This window comes from Impatiens glandulifera, chromosome 6 (assembly GCF_907164915.1).
Source record: "Impatiens glandulifera chromosome 6, dImpGla2.1, whole genome shotgun sequence".
Classification (NCBI taxonomy): Eukaryota; Viridiplantae; Streptophyta; class Magnoliopsida; order Ericales; family Balsaminaceae; genus Impatiens; species Impatiens glandulifera.
The window spans coordinates 34,683,030-34,701,239 of record NC_061867.1 but is presented as its reverse complement, the minus strand read 5'-3'; the positions used below and the strand labels follow the sequence as shown (position 1 = coordinate 34,701,239).

Below are 18,210 nucleotides of genomic sequence, written 5' to 3'. Positions count from 1 at the left end.
AATTTTAATAAGATTGAAGATTATTATTATTATTTATTTTATTTTTATTTTGTAATAAAATAACTTAAAATGTATTAATATATATTAATAAAATAATAAATAATAATTTAAAATATAGAATATTTTAATATTTTGGTTAATAATTTAAAAAATGTAATAAATTAGAGATGAAGTGAAATGATATTTGATTAATTTATATTATTTAAATTATCTAAACTGTTAAAACCTTAATCTTATTTTCTTCTAAGAAGTAAAAATAAAACTAATGTCTATTAAAAGAAAAGTTAATATTTATAGAACAATGTTCAAATATTCTCATTTAGTATGCTTTAAATTGAAGTTAATATTTTAAAATACTTTAAATTAAAGTAGTTGTCATGTATGTAGGATCATACTAGTTTTCTCGTACTTAAGAAACTATATTTACATCTAAATGAATCTAACCACAATGATTAAAATGACAGTTTATTTTTATATTAGTTTTTATTTAAAAACAATCTTATTTTTTCATATATGCATAATTTTCTTTGTAAGAGATAATTAATATGAAAGAAATAGTGAGTTGAATATACTAAAAATGGTGACATCTTCAATAAATTGGTGATCCAATTGTTTAATTTTGACCTATAGTTTTGTTTCTTTAACTTTCATGAAACCTAACCATATATTGTTTCAATTCAATCCGAATTTTTAAGGGTATATTAAGTTAGGTATGACTAAGTTCATATATTGGCATGATCTCATATTCTCATTAGATCTAAAGTGCATATAAATCTCATAAAATGTGCATTCAAATATAGATATAGTTGAATTAGTAAAAACAATGAAATTCAATATAAAAGGGCATTTGGTCTAGTGGTATGATTCTCGCTTAGGGTGCGAGAGGTCCCGAGTTCAATTCTCGGAATGCCCCATTATTTCTTTTGCATTTAACTTTAAAATTGAGTTAGAACTCTTATGTTAAATGTGTCCATAAAAGAGGAAATTTCAAAAATATTATTGTATCACCTCCTTTTATTTAACTCTAAAATTAAATAATGTCTCAACTATCTATACAGATAGTGCCTATATCCAATAAAGCACCGTCACCTATAAAAAAAGGCACCGTCACCTATAAAAAGAGAAAAAATAAATAAATGAGGAAGGTGATGCTTCACTTTTGTGTATAGATGTCATTTTATGAGTGTGATACAAACACTGCTTGTATGTATATCATTGAAATAAACCTATTGAACACCTTGAATCCATTGGATTAATCATAGCAATGTGCCATCACGTTTTTTCTTTATCTCTACAACATAATTTTTAAAACCCGGCTCGGTCTTCAACCCGGTGAAGGTCATTGGGTTACTAGTTCAACCAATGTGTCAATTGGTTCAACTAGTGACTTTCATATAATAATAAAATAATATAAAATAGTAAATATCCATTAAATTATTTATAAATAATAGTCAAAGTAGAGATTAAATTCAAAATATTGTTTCACAATTACAATATGTTCATTGTCTCCATTTTGGCCCTTTTCTATCATTACTGCAACCTATCTAATAAATAGAATACCAACAAAAGTTTTGTATTGGAAGTCACCATTTTTCATGCTTAATAAGTGTGAAGCTAAATATGATGATTTGAAAGTTTTTGGTTGCTTATGTTACATGACAAATACTTTTCTACAAAAATCAAAATGTGAAGATAGAGACATAAAATGTATCTTTTTTGGATATCCTTCAAGTTAGAAAGGGTATACTCTTTATCAGATTGAATTATATGATATTGTAGTTTCGAGAGATGTTGTTTTCTGTGAGAATATTCTACCTTTCAAAGAAGATATCAATGATCAATCAAAACTCAATAATATTATAGAAAAGAACAAATATTAACCTTGACAAAAATGATCAAAATAATGATTAATCTGAAACAATTCAAAGGAAAAGTACAAGAACTAAATATTCTCCAAATTGGATGCAAGACTTTATTGTAAATTATGTTAAATTAAAACAAAATTTTGATCTAGATTACACTCCACAAACTTATCATTTTCATTCTTTGTACAAAGATCAAGAGTATATAAACTCTTTATCTAACTTTGATCTAACCACAACTCCACTTGATTTTAAACAGGCATCTCAAGATCCAAAGTGGATAAAAACAATGAATGATGAACTAAATGTGCTTGAATTGAATAAACATGGGAAATAACTAAATTACCCAAAGGCATGAAAGCTATTGGTTGTAAATGGGTCTACAAAAACAAACTTAATTCTGACGGTACTTTAAAAAAATGCAAAGTGTATCTTGAAATTGTACAAAATGATCTTGGTATTTATATAAACCAAAGGAAATATATTCTAGATTTATTAAATGATACGGGTCTAATGGGTTGTAAACCCACAAACACGCCAATTATTAAAGGCATAAAATTTGAAGATGAAACTCAAGATATATTATGTGATCCTTTTAAGTATAGAAGGATAATTGGGAGACTTCTATATATTTAAACTACACTAGACCAAATATTGCATATGATGTTCAACAATTATCTCAATTAATGCAAAAACCTCTCTTATGTCATTGGAATGCAACTTTGTACTTAGTTAAATACCTAAAAGGTATAATTGTATATTTTTTTATTCATATGAAAATGATTCTTCCATAATTGTATATTCTGATTCTGATTGGGGCTCTTGTGTTGAAACAAGAAAATTTATAACAGGTTATTGTATATGTTTTGGTAAATCAATCATATATTGGAAAGCCAAGAAACAAACAACTATTTCTAGATCTTCTACAGAATCTGAATATCGTAGCCTTGTTATTATAGTTTGTGAACTTCATTGGATTTCCTATATTCTTAATGACCTGAATTTCAAATTAAAGTTACCAATATCTTTATATTATGATAATAAAGCTGCCATACACATATCTGAGAATCCGTTTTTTTACGAAAGAGCATATTGACATAGATTGTTATGTAGTTAGAAATCAATATTTGACTATTTTTATTCAACTTTTTCATGTGCAAACAAAGAAACATGTTACAGATATTTTCACAAAAGCATTGAATTTTGCTCAATTTCAAGACCTTCGATCACGTTTATTTCTTCAAGATATTCATCTTGAGGGAGGAGTATTGAGATAAGTTATATTTATTTATTTAATTATTAGTTTATACTAATAATCTTTATTTTCTTATAATTACATATTTAATATTTACAGTTTTAAACAAGACTTTATAAAGTTTATTTTCTTTCTTTAAGTTGTAATATTAGTTCAAGGACCCATTTAGATTTTTTATCATATGAGGATCGGATATGTTCCGATCCCCCAATTCTCAAATTGATAATGTAACAAAGGCCTTCAGTTTCATCAATCAATATACACAATTGTTCTTCATCTTTTTTTCTTGAATTCTAGTTTGATTTCTTGATTAAAGTTCAACATGGCCAAAAGCATCCCGAGGTAAAGAGGAAGACAATAACTTCATCTCTACATTAGCCCGCCATGGCGCCATTGGCCAGTGCAAGTCGGCGTGGGAAGTGTGTTTCGGTTAAACAATCAGACAAAGGTTATTTATAAACATGCCATCGCACTCTATGTCAAAAGTGGTTATCCTCTTTTGTATTTCAGCTCTCTAATTCTTAGTTGCTATCCAATCGGACCCTCAGACTTTTGATTCTTTTAAATCTAACTTCAAAGTTTCAAAATTTAACAAAATAAAAAGAGATTTTTTTTGTAAGTGCAGTCATTCGAATAGCGTACTTGTTCCAGCCTATTCAAAACTTTGGCCACTAGGCTAACACTACCTTGGAGTTGAAGAAAGTGTGACCCAACTTTCCAGTGACGTTCATTTAGACTCCTAGGTCCTTTTCCATTTGATTTTGGCATTCAACTACCAATTTCAAATTATTTTAAATTCCTTAAGTCTGCTTGGTTTCATCTTTATACCAAACGACTTCTTTAATCATGTACAACATATTAATCAATTTAGAAAAATTCCAAAAAATGCAGGATAATCAATAATATTATTTTCTATAATAATAAAATACTTCCACAATTTTTTAGGCATGGTTAGAAAAATCACTGACTTCAAAAACCATAACTTGAGTTTCATGGCTTCAAAAATCACTAACTTTGATTCATATGCTGCAGCTTTATTCTTGTATTCTTTATTGTATTTTTACTACAATCTTCTACACCATCTCAAATTATACTTCTAATCTTTGACCTTGGGTATAGTGAATTGAGTTCCATTTTCACTAACACATTGTATTTATTTTAGTTAATCGTTTTGGATAGTTATGTTAGTATTCTAGTTTTATCTGTTTATTAGCATTTCAATTCTAGTAGTATTAAGATGAATTTATTATATATATGGGGACTTATGTCATTATTTCAATTATGCAATCATTAATTTAGAATTTGTTTAAACCTTAAAATGTAAACTCTATGTGTGAACATTAAGTTCAATTGAAAGTTTAACAATGTACGGTCCTTGAATCTTGCATGAATTGACTTATCATTATTATTGCACAAGTAACATTTGATCTCATATTATTTCATGAATTGACTTAGCATTATTATTGCATATTGCACAATATAATATGTGTATGATATAATAGAAGGATGTTAACATTATTAAACTCTGAATATGATCTACATTAAGTTACTTTTATATCTCTAGTGGAAAATGAGGTTTTGGTAACGAATGTTAGTAACGGCGATATAACGCCCTTACTGAAGTTTTTATTAGTAACGGTTTAATATATCCGTTACTGATATCAATTTTCAGTAACGGTCATAAGGAATAGCCGTTACAGACACTAGTATTTTTATTCTTCTTTTTCGAAATTAGAATATCAGTAACGGTTTTAAGGATAACCGTTACTGATATGCATTCATTTTAAAATTTTCACAATAAGTATCAATAACGATTTTCAAAAATCCTTACTGATACATGCATTTGTAACGGTTATCCTTAAAACCATTACTGATATGAATTCATTTAAAAAATTTCACGACAGATATTAGTAACGGTTTTCGGAAACCCTTACTGATACATGCATTTATAACGGTTATACTAAAATTGTTACTAATATCTAAGGGATATTAGTAACAGTTATCCTTAAAACCGTTACTGATATGCATTCATTTTAAAAATTTCACAACAGGTATCAGTAACGGTTTTTGAAAACCTTTACTGATACATGCATTTGTAACCGTTATATTAAAACTGTTACTGATACTATATTAAAACCCAAAAATCCACTGTCTTCTTTCTTTTTTCCTTCCTTCTTTCTTCTCTCTTCTCCGCGCTCATCTTCTTTCTTTTTTTCCTTTCTTTCTTTCACAGGGCTTTCTTCTTTCAGTTAGAGCTTCGACCGACCGAGAAAGGGATTCCGATTTCTTCTTCGTCGTCTTTCAAAGAGATTATGAAAAAGAGCTTCCTCTTTCAGTCAGAGTTTCATCTTTCGCAGGCCAACACTCGGAAATTACGGATTTTAGAGTTACAGAGAGATTCTCGGAAGAAGAACATTAATTACCTTCGTCTTCAGACTTTAGGTATTGATTTCTTCCATTCTAGTATTTTAGATATTGACTATGTTAGTCGTGTTCATTTTTGGTCCGCGAAAGATACAAAAAAAACAACATTTCAACCTTCTAATCATCATTAGTATCAGAATCGGCTTTATACTTCTAAATCTATAGCAGACATGGTCTTAAAGCCGGTCAATAAATGATATTCGTCTTTCGCCTATCACAAATCTTGTTACATTGCAGTTGAGCGGAATTGAGCCTTGAGTTTTCCTACAAAGTCAATATAATCCTTGTTCATCCTCACTTGTAATCTCTCTCTCCCTATCTCTTCTTTACGCCTTCTGCTTGAGATTGATGTACGAATTGAGCTGTAGGAATTGATAATCTTCCATTTTCTGCACATAAGGTGTTTGATGTATTGCCTTAAAGAAAATAAAAAACTGACTTTCAATTAAGGTGACTTTATATATATATATTTTTGTGAAGTCTTAAGCAATAGAATTCCTATCAAACAAAGCCTTAGTGGATTTCTTGGGCGTTAAAGACATGAAATAAATGTTATTAGGCATTTATTTATTTATTGGGTACACAAATAGAAGTCCTCATTCTTTTGCTACACGTTAGTTGACCAACCCAATCCCTCTGATTAGGTTCTTACTATTATTCGAGTACACTTGCACTATTTAACCTTTGAATAGCAATAAATATTTTATTAAGGTTTTGTATTGTGAGAAATTTTATTTTTCGCCGTTTGAATTTTCCCCTGTCCTTGCTGCCACAAATTGAAGTTTGCCCTTTAAAATCCAGGTTAGTTCTTATTTATAATCAATGTTAGATTGTTAGATTATAGCATTGTTTGATTAGTAGATTATTGGATTATAGCATTGTTAAATTAGTAGATTAGTGAATAATTTGTATGTTAGGTTCAATTATTGGATTATTGAATGTTAAGTTAGATTATTTGATGTTAGATTAAGTTATATTATTTGAATGTTAGATTATTGGATTATTGGAGCGTGAAATGGAGCGTCAAGAAGCACAAAGGCAACGTCAAATGGAGCGTGATCAAATGCGGGATGAAATGATTGTGATGAGGGAGCAGATGAGCTTCATATTATCTTTGATGAGGGAGCTGATGAGCAGATTTAAGGTTTATGTGGTTTTTGAAGTCTAGTTAGTTTTTGGTTATGTGTTTTTTAAAGTAGGTTATGGTTTTTGTGGATTGATGAATCGTGGATTTATGATTGTAGTTTGTGGATGATTGTTGTTTTGGATTGATGATTGTGGTTTTTGGTTATTAATAGCTTTGCAAAATAGATAATTATTATTATTGTTTATATAGGTACAAATATGAAATATTAAAAACAATAAAAATAAAACGATTAGTTTTTTTAGTAATGGTTTAATAAATAAGAAATCGTTACTGAAAATACCCCAACAATAGTAACGGCTTTTGAAAACCGTTACTGAAACTCACCCAAAAACAGTAACAGTTTTATACATAATAAAACTGTTACTAATGTAATTTTATCTGTAACGGTTTAACATCGGCTAAAACCGTTACTGTTGTTAGAAGAGTATCTGTAACGATTTTCGAAAGCCGTTACTGATACTAAAAGAGTATTAGTAACGCTCATTTTTGAACGAATGGTAACGGTTTTATTCGTCGTTACAGACAGTCATCAGTAACGACTTTTGAGGTTTTTAGTAACGATTTTCGCCCTTACTGATACCCCTTTTTTTACTAGTGATAATTGTTAATTAGGAGTATAATATGATTTATTTTTATATGATCTACATTGAGTTTTAATTGGTTTTGTATTTGATATTGGTTGAACCGGCTATCTAACAATATGACTAGACAATCTCAAAGAAAGCGAAATCTAAGTGAATCTGAATATATTGAATCAGATTAGGTATGATTTGGTTGATATGTTATAATTTGGTTAATAGAGTTATTTATGTCTTTAGAAAGTTTGTTACTGGTTTTAGGATGTGGGTAAGTATGAAATTGTCGATAGATGAACCATAAAGCCCAAAGAGGTTCCAAATAAGAAAGCCTCATCTTCTAAACGTCCCAAAATAGTAATATCCCCTAAAGAAAAAACAACTCTTCTAAACGAACAGGCTCAAAACAACCACCCTCAACAACTCCAAATAAATAATCTCCTAAAAGAAAAGTGCCCCGCAAACAACTATCATAAACTACTTATTCTCCTAAACCCACAAACACAAATATAAAAATCCAACCAAAATAAGAAGCCTGGTCCATCTAAACAGCCTTCAACTTCAGTTCAGCCAAGTCTTCAATTTATCTCTTCTGAAGGTTTAAAAACTCAACCTAACACAACAAGTATTATCAACAATCGTTCCCTTATCCTCGACAATGCTTACTCTACTCAGCCACCCCCAAATATTGAAATTCAAGATTATGTTAGGATCTAGATCACCGATAGTGGATCGCGGTCCGGCTAAAGGATACTCTCTAACAACACTCAACGGTTGGCGCTAATCCGGTTAAGAATTAACATCGATTTCAATACTACACAAGTTGTCACAAACCCTTGAACCGAGTTCAAGTGCGGAAGTCGTTTGTTTTAGATTGAAGCAACACACTTACGGGATGGATAGAGATGGAGTTTGGAGAATATCGGTTTGAAGATTATTAAGGCGGTTAGAATAATATGAGTCGGTTAGAATATGGAACCGGTAGGAAATAAAGCACGAGATAGGTTTTATGGATGTTCGGAGATAAAACTCCTACGTCACACTCATTCTTCTTAAACCACGAGAAGGATATTCACTAAGGAATACACAAACACAATACACGATCGAGTCTTATTTACTGCTCGATAATCACTCTTACAATTCTCACAGAAATTGTAATACACTTCACAAACACACTTAAGCTTTGAATCTTTTAGAGAGATAAATGATTTTTATCACTTAGACAGTCTCAATAATTATTGTAACTCTCATAATACTTCTGTCACTCTTCTTGTTCTTCAACTTCTCCTTTTATAGGTGAAATGTGCCAACGATCACATTTCTTCAACGGATACCTTCAGAGTAATCTTTGAATCTGATTGGTTGAGCAGAGGGTCAGCATAACATTAAATGCGGTTTAGGCTTCCAAGGCATGGAGCAGACCGACTTGATTTGTCTTTGCTTGACTATAGCAACTATCGGTTGGACAGTTGCCTGTACCTGGGATGTTGCTCCTTTGACTTATACCAGAATGGTAACTGTTTTTCAGGCAATCTTCTACAGCCTGCAGCGTATCATCAGACTTGTATGAATATGGCAATATCACAGTCTGAGGCTTTAATGTCATCTTCTGCATATACCCAAAGTGTTTATTTGTACCAATTTGTACATTGTTCTCAATTTGATATCCTTGACTTCTTTCTTTAAATAGTCTTCTTGTTGGATTTGTTCTTTGGATTTGGATTGAATACTTCATTCCAACTGATCATGTTAACAGGTTGTTCAGTTCAATCGGATAGCTTCAGGTTTTGGATTTGTCATTGTTTCTTCTGGCTAGTTTGATTTCTTGACCGTTCGAAGTTCTTTACCGTTCGAAGTTCTTGACCGTTCCTGCACAATAAGTTTGTTTTGTTAAGTTCTTATTAACCGGTCAATTTTATCTAACAATTTCTCCCTTTTTGATTATTTTATTTAAAATAGTCAAAACCATGCGTCCAGTGGTCGTTTGTTGTTTTGAAAAATGTTTTGGAAAAGACTTTGAAAAATTTTGCGAAAAATTTTATTTGTCAAAAATTTGTGAAAATTTTATCAAAAATTTTATAAAAAATTTTATCTTATCAATTTCTCTCTTTTTGATTATTTTATTTAAAATATTAAAAACCATGCAAGAAGTGAGAAGTAGGCCGGTTTTCCAAAAATACTTTATATATATAAAATATTGTAAGGTAAACATAGGATAAACTAAAATAGACATAAAAAAATTAGTGGAAAGTTATTCCCTCTTCTTATCATTCTTCTTGTTGTCCCTGTGTATGATTTCCCGGAGATACTTAGACATCAATCCTTTTCCTGGATTGCACGTATCGTAGCCCGGTTTGGAGGAGGATGCTCGTGTGCCCGAGTAGCCGGTTACTAGTGAAGGTCGTGTTGGTGGAGCATGATGTGTTTGATAAATCGGAGTTCGGTGAGGGAAGGGACTTGGAGGAATTGATTGTAGCGGCATTATATTGATTGGAGCAACCCTCGGTCTTTTCTGCAGTGGTAGAACATTTTCCTCATTTTCATCGGAATCCGATTGTTCCAAGTTGACTAGTGATACACCGGTTGGATCCGCAGATTTGTCAATCAACTTTTGAGCCTTTTTCGTTGCTGCCTTTCTCTTTTTCGTCTCGGCTCGTGTTGTATGGATAGCCGGAGTAGAGGATGTATTCTGTTCCGTCAAGTCCGGATTGGCATTTCCTTCTTCATTAACCTGTCGGGCCATTTCCGCATCCGCTTGTTCTCTTTCCTTCAAAACCCGCAATCTTTCATTTTCTTCTTCTTGGATCCTTAGAGCTGTCATTTCATTATCTTTATTTCGTGCTTCGTCGGCTGCTATCTTAACCGCGATTAATTCTTCAAGTTGTGTAGAAACCTCTTTCAATGAGGAGTCGGTTTGAGCATGTCCCTCTTCAAGGGTCACAATCCATTGATCCGTTGAGGCAAGCCGCTATGTCGTAGACTCAATCAACCGGTGAGATGATTCTGTTTGTTCTTCCATCTTCGCCTGCCACGGTGCAATAGTGTCTCGGAAGAGTTCTTCAAGACATTCCTTGGTCATTTCTTTAGATATGGCAGACTCCATCGGTGGATCGTTGCGTGGAGGTTCATTCTGACCGGATACCAGATCATCCGTTTCGATGTTAATATGTTGTTGTTCAGAAGACTTACTTGAAGAGGTTTTGGCTGGGGACTGCGGTGGAGGAAAGGTGCTGACAGCCTTCCTTGAGGGTTGTCCGGCGTCAGACTCTAATCTTTGCACTCTTTCTTCATCGTTAAATTCTGACCGAGAGAAGTGGGGAGCTTCATACTCTTGACCGACCTCTAATTCCAGCCGCGTCATTGTGTTGTTCAATTCTTAAGCCGATTTCTTTAGTGCCTCCAGCACCATCTGATCAATTATAGTCATATCAGGGCATTGTTGTTGTATGCCGAGGATAGACTCGGTGACCTCTATTAACCTGGCGTGTGTCTCCACGAGCGCTCCTCTCTTAAGAGCAACCGCAACTCTCCTTGTTTTCGCCAGATCAAAAACTGACTTCTCAAGTTCCATCAGCTTTTCCCATTTCAGATGGGCAGGACATTCTGGAATCATATCGGCGAATCCGATTTCCGCTCTTATAGAAGTCCATTCATAGATGACGTTACTTCGTTCGTGTGCCTTCTCATCAAGATGTTTTATGACTTGGGTTATGACTGTATTTCCCATCTCCTTGATGAGATCCTCTGCAGATTCGGGTCCTTCAGTGGTGTCTGGTGGATTGAATGGACCGGTTTCGTTTTCAACATTGGCCGCTGTATGTCCTTCATCGTCATCCGCTTGATCGACTACCTTCTCTTTCCCTTTGCTGCTCGCCTTATTTGCGTTGTCTGACCGATCTTTCTCGGTTTCGTTGTGAGGGGACTTAGAAGAAGTATTTACTTGATGTGTTGAGCCGTCCTTGGAGCAACTAGAAATGCTGACCATGGAGACAACAGAGTTTGGAACATTGGCCTGAACATCCACCGAGCCGGATGCACGAGGAGCGGATTTCGTCCTTTCGCTTCCGGTTTCTTCTGTCACCAGAGCTTTCTTCTTCTTAGGTTGGGTTTTCTTGACTTGAGTCCTCAGCTGTTTAACTGCCGAGACTTTCGTCTTGACGGTTCTCGTAAAATGCACGGATTTCACTATCTTACTGCTTGGGAAGAAAATCCCTGGACCGGTCTTGACGTTAATGTGAAGTAGAAGTTTGCCTAGGGGTATGGCGTATCCCTGAGATCGGTTTGAATTAGGATCCACCATCTCACATAGGTTGGAAAAGATGACCTCGGCCCAGTTAATCTTTTCTCTTTTGACTATGCCGGCCATTATCTCAATCTTTAGGTTGGTGAAGCTATCGAAGTTTCCTCCCCTTGCCTGAATTGATTTAGATATGATGTCGTAGAGCGGCCTGTATTCAGGTTTCAGGTCGCCTTTCTTATCGGATACTACCACCGGTTCGTTGGTGCAGGATATGTCACAGCAAACCGCTAGGGTTTCATCCTCATTCCCATCCTCGGTGAAACACGACCCTCTGTTGGTAATTGAAAGACTTCAGCAAGTAGATCCTTTGTGACCTCAAAGGATTGTCCACCGACCGTTGTTGAGATGGTTTCGTCATTTAATTTAGCGTTTGCGAAGAACTCCGTCATCGCATCCTGATAGATGACGAACGGACCGTTCAGAAAGTTCTCCAGACCCAAGGCTGTGATTAACCCTATGACATGTCGAGCTTCTTCCGAACCATTGCTTTGAATATCTTCGAAGTCGACTTGCACGATGTAGACAAAGAGAGCAGAATCCCGACCCATTTTAGTGTTAGGAGTTTGAACGAAAGCTTGGATTTTTGAGATTGATTGCAAGAGAGAGAGAACATGCTGAACAGACCTTATCCTTATTAAATACTATATCAGGAATTCCTTCAACTAACTTTTTACCGCGGATGTAATTCAAGGTTTTCAGGTTTAAGGGGTTTAACCTTGTATGCCACAACCAGGTTTGATCGGTTTTAGCCACCATGCAAACAAGATATTCTACTTTATTTTTCCAATCTACCTTGTAAATATTCCCTAATCTATTTCCGGTTAGTAGTATGATACCTTGAGAGTTTTTAACTAAGCATGCATGTTTAAAAAATTCTACAGTGTATTCAGCATCACACATTTGACTAATGCTTAGCAGGTTAAAGTGCAAGTTTTCAACTAGAAGTACATTATCAATTGTTAAGTTACCATGGACAATCTTACCCTTGCCCACAGTTCTACATTTTGAGTTGTCACCGAAAGTGATCAATGCACCGGTTTCTATTCTGATGTCGGTTAGAAGATTGTTGTTCCTGGTCATGTGTCTGGAGCAACCGCTATCCAGGTACCATTCAGAGTTTCCTAGCCGTTTCTTCATATCCTGTAAAATGTACATATTTACAACTATTTGGTACCCACATTTACTTGGGTCCACAGGAGATTAGTCCCTTGGGTATCCAGACTTTGACAAGTCGGACGACTTTCCCGGTTAATGTTTTAACTAATTTTATTGCACTTGGTTTGGAGTCTTTTTGCTTTCCTAAGAGTGCCTTATTCGGAGATGGTCTTGGGTTTAACCTATGTGGTTCGGCTTTCTTATTTTTGGGTCGGTTGACTTTTCTTTTCTCAGGGTGAAGCTATTTTTCAAAATCAGTTGGACCTATATAGATTAGTTTGTCTTTCGGATATGAGGCACTTAATTCTTCTTCAACGGTTAAGGAACTTCTAACAAAGCTTACAAAGGGGAGATTATCCTTTGTGAGCCTCATTTTGTCGAAGTGTTTCCGGTTGTTGGATTTATTGTTTTTGTATCCTAGACCAAACATGCATTTAGGGTGTCTTTTATAACTACACATTCTGTTTACCATTTCACTGGATCTTTTCCATGCGGCCATTCGATACTGGATTCGGACATTTTCCTCTTCGGTCAACTCTTGAACTGACTCCTTGAGATGTTCGGTCTTAGAGGATAGGCCAATTGTTGCCTCGGTTTCCAGGGTTTCATCAGGTTGTATGGTCTTTGGTTCGGTCAAGGTAGGTACTATGGGGTCGGCTCTAAAGTTGAGTTGGTTAGGTATTAATGTTAATAGGTTCTTATACTCTGCTACCATATCATTTAGTGCATTAAATAACTCATCTTTAGTAAATTTATCACGGGGAGAGTCAAATACGTGTTCCTCGTTTGCCATAAGGAAGGTGAGTTCATCATCACTGTCACTATGAGCCCATAAGTTTCATTCATCATCGGCTATCAGTGCTTTCTGAACTTCACTTCCTTCACCGGTTTGTTGATAGTTATTTCGGTGATTCTGATTGTCCGGTTTCCGGTCATCTCTCCTCGATTTTCTGCATTCCCACTTGAAGTGTCCCAAACAATTGCAGTTATAACATCTAACGTTAGATTTATCACCGTAGTTATAGTTGTTGTTTGTTGGTTGGCTTCTCTTCATGAATTTACCGAATTTCTGTGCAAGCATTGCCATGGCATCCTCGGTGAACTGTTCAGCGGTTCTGATCGGTGCGGGAGCAACCGATTCTGTGGATGTGACCAATGCTCTGGTTGAGGTTGAGGCTGAGACTTCTTCTTCAGTCCTAGATCTCATTTCAAACTCATATGCCTTAAGATCTTCGAATACATTGTGTAGCTTCATCTTGCTTAGGCAGTTTGATTCCCTCATCACCATTGTCTTTATGTCCCATGCACTTGGAAGAGATCTTAACGCTTTCATGATGACTTCCTTGTTGTCATACCTCTTGCCAAGAGTTGCTAGCTCGTCTATCACACCTGTGAACCGGTCACTGTATTCTCTCATTGTTTCTCCCGGTCTCATCTTGATGTTTTCAAACTTCTGAGTAGCCACCATTATCTTGTTTTCCTTGGTTCTTTCATTTCCCTCATGAATCTGAATCACTGCTTCCCATATTTCCTTTGCGGTTTTGTAATCTCTGACCTTACAAAACGTATTTCTGTCCAAACCGTTGGAGATGCGGTTTCTGGCATGATTATCCAGATTATTTATTCTCCTATCTTCAGCTGTCCAATCCTTTCTGTCTTTATTAATTATTATCGGTCCTTCAGCTAGAATGAACTGCATCTCGTCATCCATGGTGATTAAATGCAGGTGCATGTGTGCCTTCCAGTTGGCAAAGTCGTCACCTTCTAGCATTGGGGGCCTATCGAACGACATACTTGCTTGAGTATTGAAACTAACTGCTCTGATACCAATTGTTAGGATCTAGGTCGCGGCTGGCGGACCGGGGTCTGACCGATCATCGCGTCTCACTCAAAGATGGTGATTAATCCGGTTAGAGATTAATATCGGGGTTTCAATACTACACAAATTGTTACAAACCCTTGAACCGAGTTCAAGTGCAGAAGTGGTTTATTTCAGGTTGAAGCAGCACACATATGAGATAGGAAGAACCGAATTTGAATAAGACAGGTTTGGAGATTGCTGGGTCGGTTTTGCAGCTTAGTAATTCGGTTTAGGTGATGTTGAATCAGTTGGAGTGGTATTAGTAGGTTAATGCAGATCGGTTAGAATGTAAAGCAGGCGGAAAATAAATAACAATACAGGTTTTTATGGATGTTCAGAGATGAAACTCCTACGTCACCCCTTCCTCTCGAAACCGCGAGAAGGATATTCACTAAGGAATACACAAACACAATCCGATCGAGACTTATTTTCTGTTCGATAACACCCGTACAATTTTAACTGAAATTGTAATTACTCTTCAAATAAACGCTTAAGCTCTTTAGAGAGATAGAACACGATTTTTGACTTAGGCTGTAGAAAACTCTTAGAACTTGTAACCGCATTTATTCCTCTTCAGCTCCTTCTTTTATAGGTGAAATGTGTCAACGGTCACATTTCATTTCCTTGAATCTGATTGGTTGAGCAGATGTTCAGTGATTCAGACCTGGCAGTCAACTTTTCAGACCTGGCGGTCTAGTCTTCAGACCTGGCGGTCTAGTCTTCCAGTGTGTAGGTCAAACCGGCTAGGTTTGTCTTTTACTTAATATGGCAATTGTCGGTTGAACAGTTGCCTGTACCTGGAAGATTGCATTTTGATTTATCCTGGAGTGGAAAGATCTTGTAGGACGATCTTCTGCAGCCTGCAGACTGTCCTAAGACTTGTATGAATATGGCAATACTAAGTCTGTTCCTTCGATATCATTCTCAATAGATACTCGAAGTATCTATTTGTACTGGTCGGTTGTTTATGTTAACCAGATGACTTCCGGTTTTTCCATAGCTTCTGATTGACCGACTGTTCAATGATTTTGGCCTTCTGATTTGACCAATCTTGTCTTTCTTGTTCGTTCAGGTTTTTGGTCGGTTTGATTGCTTGACCGGTTGAGTTTCTTAATCGGTTGAGTTCTTTGACCGGTTGAATTCTTTACCTGTTCCTGCACAAGGGATTTGTTTTTGTTAAGTTTTATTTAACCGATCTAATTTTATCTAACATCCCCACTCTAAGATTTTTACTCGAGACGCAAGTAGTGGAAGAAGATTGGTGTAAGTCACGGTACAACCAACTAGCTCTTATGGAAGACAAGAGGTTTGGCGCGTTATGTCACACGCAAGCATACAAGAGAAGAATGACTAGAGCTTTCAACAAGAAAGTGAAACCTAGGAACATTCAAAAAGGTGATTTAGTCCTAAAGAAGAACTTATGGATACTAGACCCTAAAGGGAAATTCCAAACAACATGGGAACGACCCTACCTCGTCAAGAAGGTCTTTTCAGGCGGCACCATGAGATTGACCACCTTGGACGGAGAAGAACTCTCAGCACCCTTCAATGTCGACATGCTCAAAAGATACTTCGTCTAAAGCATGCGTGTTGAATCCCATACAATCAAAGTTCATAACTTCACAAGTTGTGAACTACGTCAGACATGATCTCTCTCAAGAGTACGTAGGAAGCCCATCTAGGGTGTGGTCACCACTATCAATTATCGAAAGAAGTTGATAGACATTTCATTTCACATCACATTGCATACATCCATTGCATATATACATCAAAAAGGGAGTTAATCACACTCTGAGTTGACTCTTAAACCAAAAACTCCTAGTCAACACTAGGTGCATTTTTATTAAAATAAAAATGAGCACAAGATCGTCACAAAGTCCCACTTGAGAAAATACAATGCCCAAAGCTAAAGTATTTTTCTCTTCGACTTAGGATCTCAACGTTTTCACAAAAATTAAAACAAACATTTTTCACAAACAACGTGCATGAAAAATTAAACATTTTTCCTAAACATTTTAAAAAATCAAACCCTGTATCGACACTAGGGGCATTTTATGAAAATGAAATGATTGAAAGATCCTCATAGAGTTGGCTTAAATGAGTAAACATAACGCCTAACACATGGCTAAAGCACTTTATTCTCTAGCAGCTTAGGATCTTAAAAGATTTTCATCTTAAATCAATTGCAACTCTAGTAGATACTTAAACAACCTCCCCAGCTTAAGCCAATTACCACTCCAACAAACACTTAAGAAATTTCCACAGTTCAAGTCAATTGCAACTCCAACAAAAACCTAAGAAATCAACCTCAACGAAATGCAGAATCACAATCTATCCGTGATACAATTTCAGAACTACGTTCGGACCTGATTTCTCCTTTTATGAGATACGTAGGCAACTTTTCACAAGTACAGTCCCAAATCCCCAGCAAGCCAAATCTTGAGCTAGGACAAAATACATCCCCACATAGTTCAAGCTAACGAGAAATTGGGATTATAATTTTATCCAAAACAATCAAACCCCTTGTGTCGAAACTAGGGGCATTTATGGAAGATAAAAACAAGATAGATCCCTGAATTTTTCTAGTGCCAAGCGAACTGATGAGCAAGTGCAAGAAATAAGTAGGGATGCAAGAAAATACGTTTCTCCCCAATGGATATCTCTTAAAGAACTAATGTAACTGGTGGGATACGAGTAAAGCGCTTCGCAAACGGATCTACCTCGAGCCTAGACGAAAGCTTAAACTAATGATGTTTAAGAGGGAGCTCATAAAAAGATGAATGCCCAAACTCGAAACCATGTCATCAATAAGGGTGATATCTCGTTTCAATTGGAGGTCAAGTGCAAAAGATCTAAGACCTCAAGTAAAGTAAAATTAATTAAACAAAGACTGTGTTGGTTGAGATATGAAATACAATACTGTTGTTCATTTAGATTCTATCTAATTTCCAAGAAAGAACAAAGTGTTTGAATCTATCAGATACACCCCGGTCACAAAGAAAAGAGGCCGAAGAAAATAGAACAATACTCATAGAGGTTGAGATATTGAAATCACCATTTATTGTTCATCTAGACTCTTGTCTAAATTGTGAATGCAAGAACAAGAATGTACCGATTTTATTAAATATACTCTGAGTATAGAAAGAGCCTAAGGCCTTAGAATCTTAAGCACACTGACCTCCGAATTTGAGAAGCGAGATTCAACCTCATGATGCATGATTGAAAGATTAAGCATTCGAGCAAACAAATCCCTCGAATAACTCAGGGCAAAACGTCTTGGAGAAAGACAAGTCCCTAAAAGTGACAGCATGAACCTCGAAGAATATTAGTTACTTGTGGTTTCCTCTCGACACACTCTAAGGAAGAAAATACAGAACCGATTCTTGAAAGTATTTCAAAGATCGCCGAAAAAGACGTTAATGCCTTGAAAATTAAGGAAGTCTAACTTCAAACTTAAATCACTAAGCATAATTGTGATTAAATGGTATTCGCTAAACTGACCAGCGATACTCAAATCTATATAATCACTAAGCAGAATTGTGGTTAAAAAGTATTTCGCTAAACTGACCAGCGATACTTAAATCTATAATAATCACTAAGAAGAATGGTGATTAAATAGTATTTCGCTAAA

The 18,210-nt window shown here is 35.3% G+C and overlaps 1 non-coding gene across 1 annotated transcript; it reads left to right on the top strand.

Moving 5' to 3' along the window:
• The first annotated feature begins 841 nt into the window (after positions 1–841).
• On the top strand, positions 842–913 carry TRNAP-AGG. The gene has a single exon. It is a non-coding gene; the product is annotated as a tRNA-Pro (tRNA).
• The last annotated feature ends 17,297 nt before the right edge of the window (positions 914–18,210 follow it).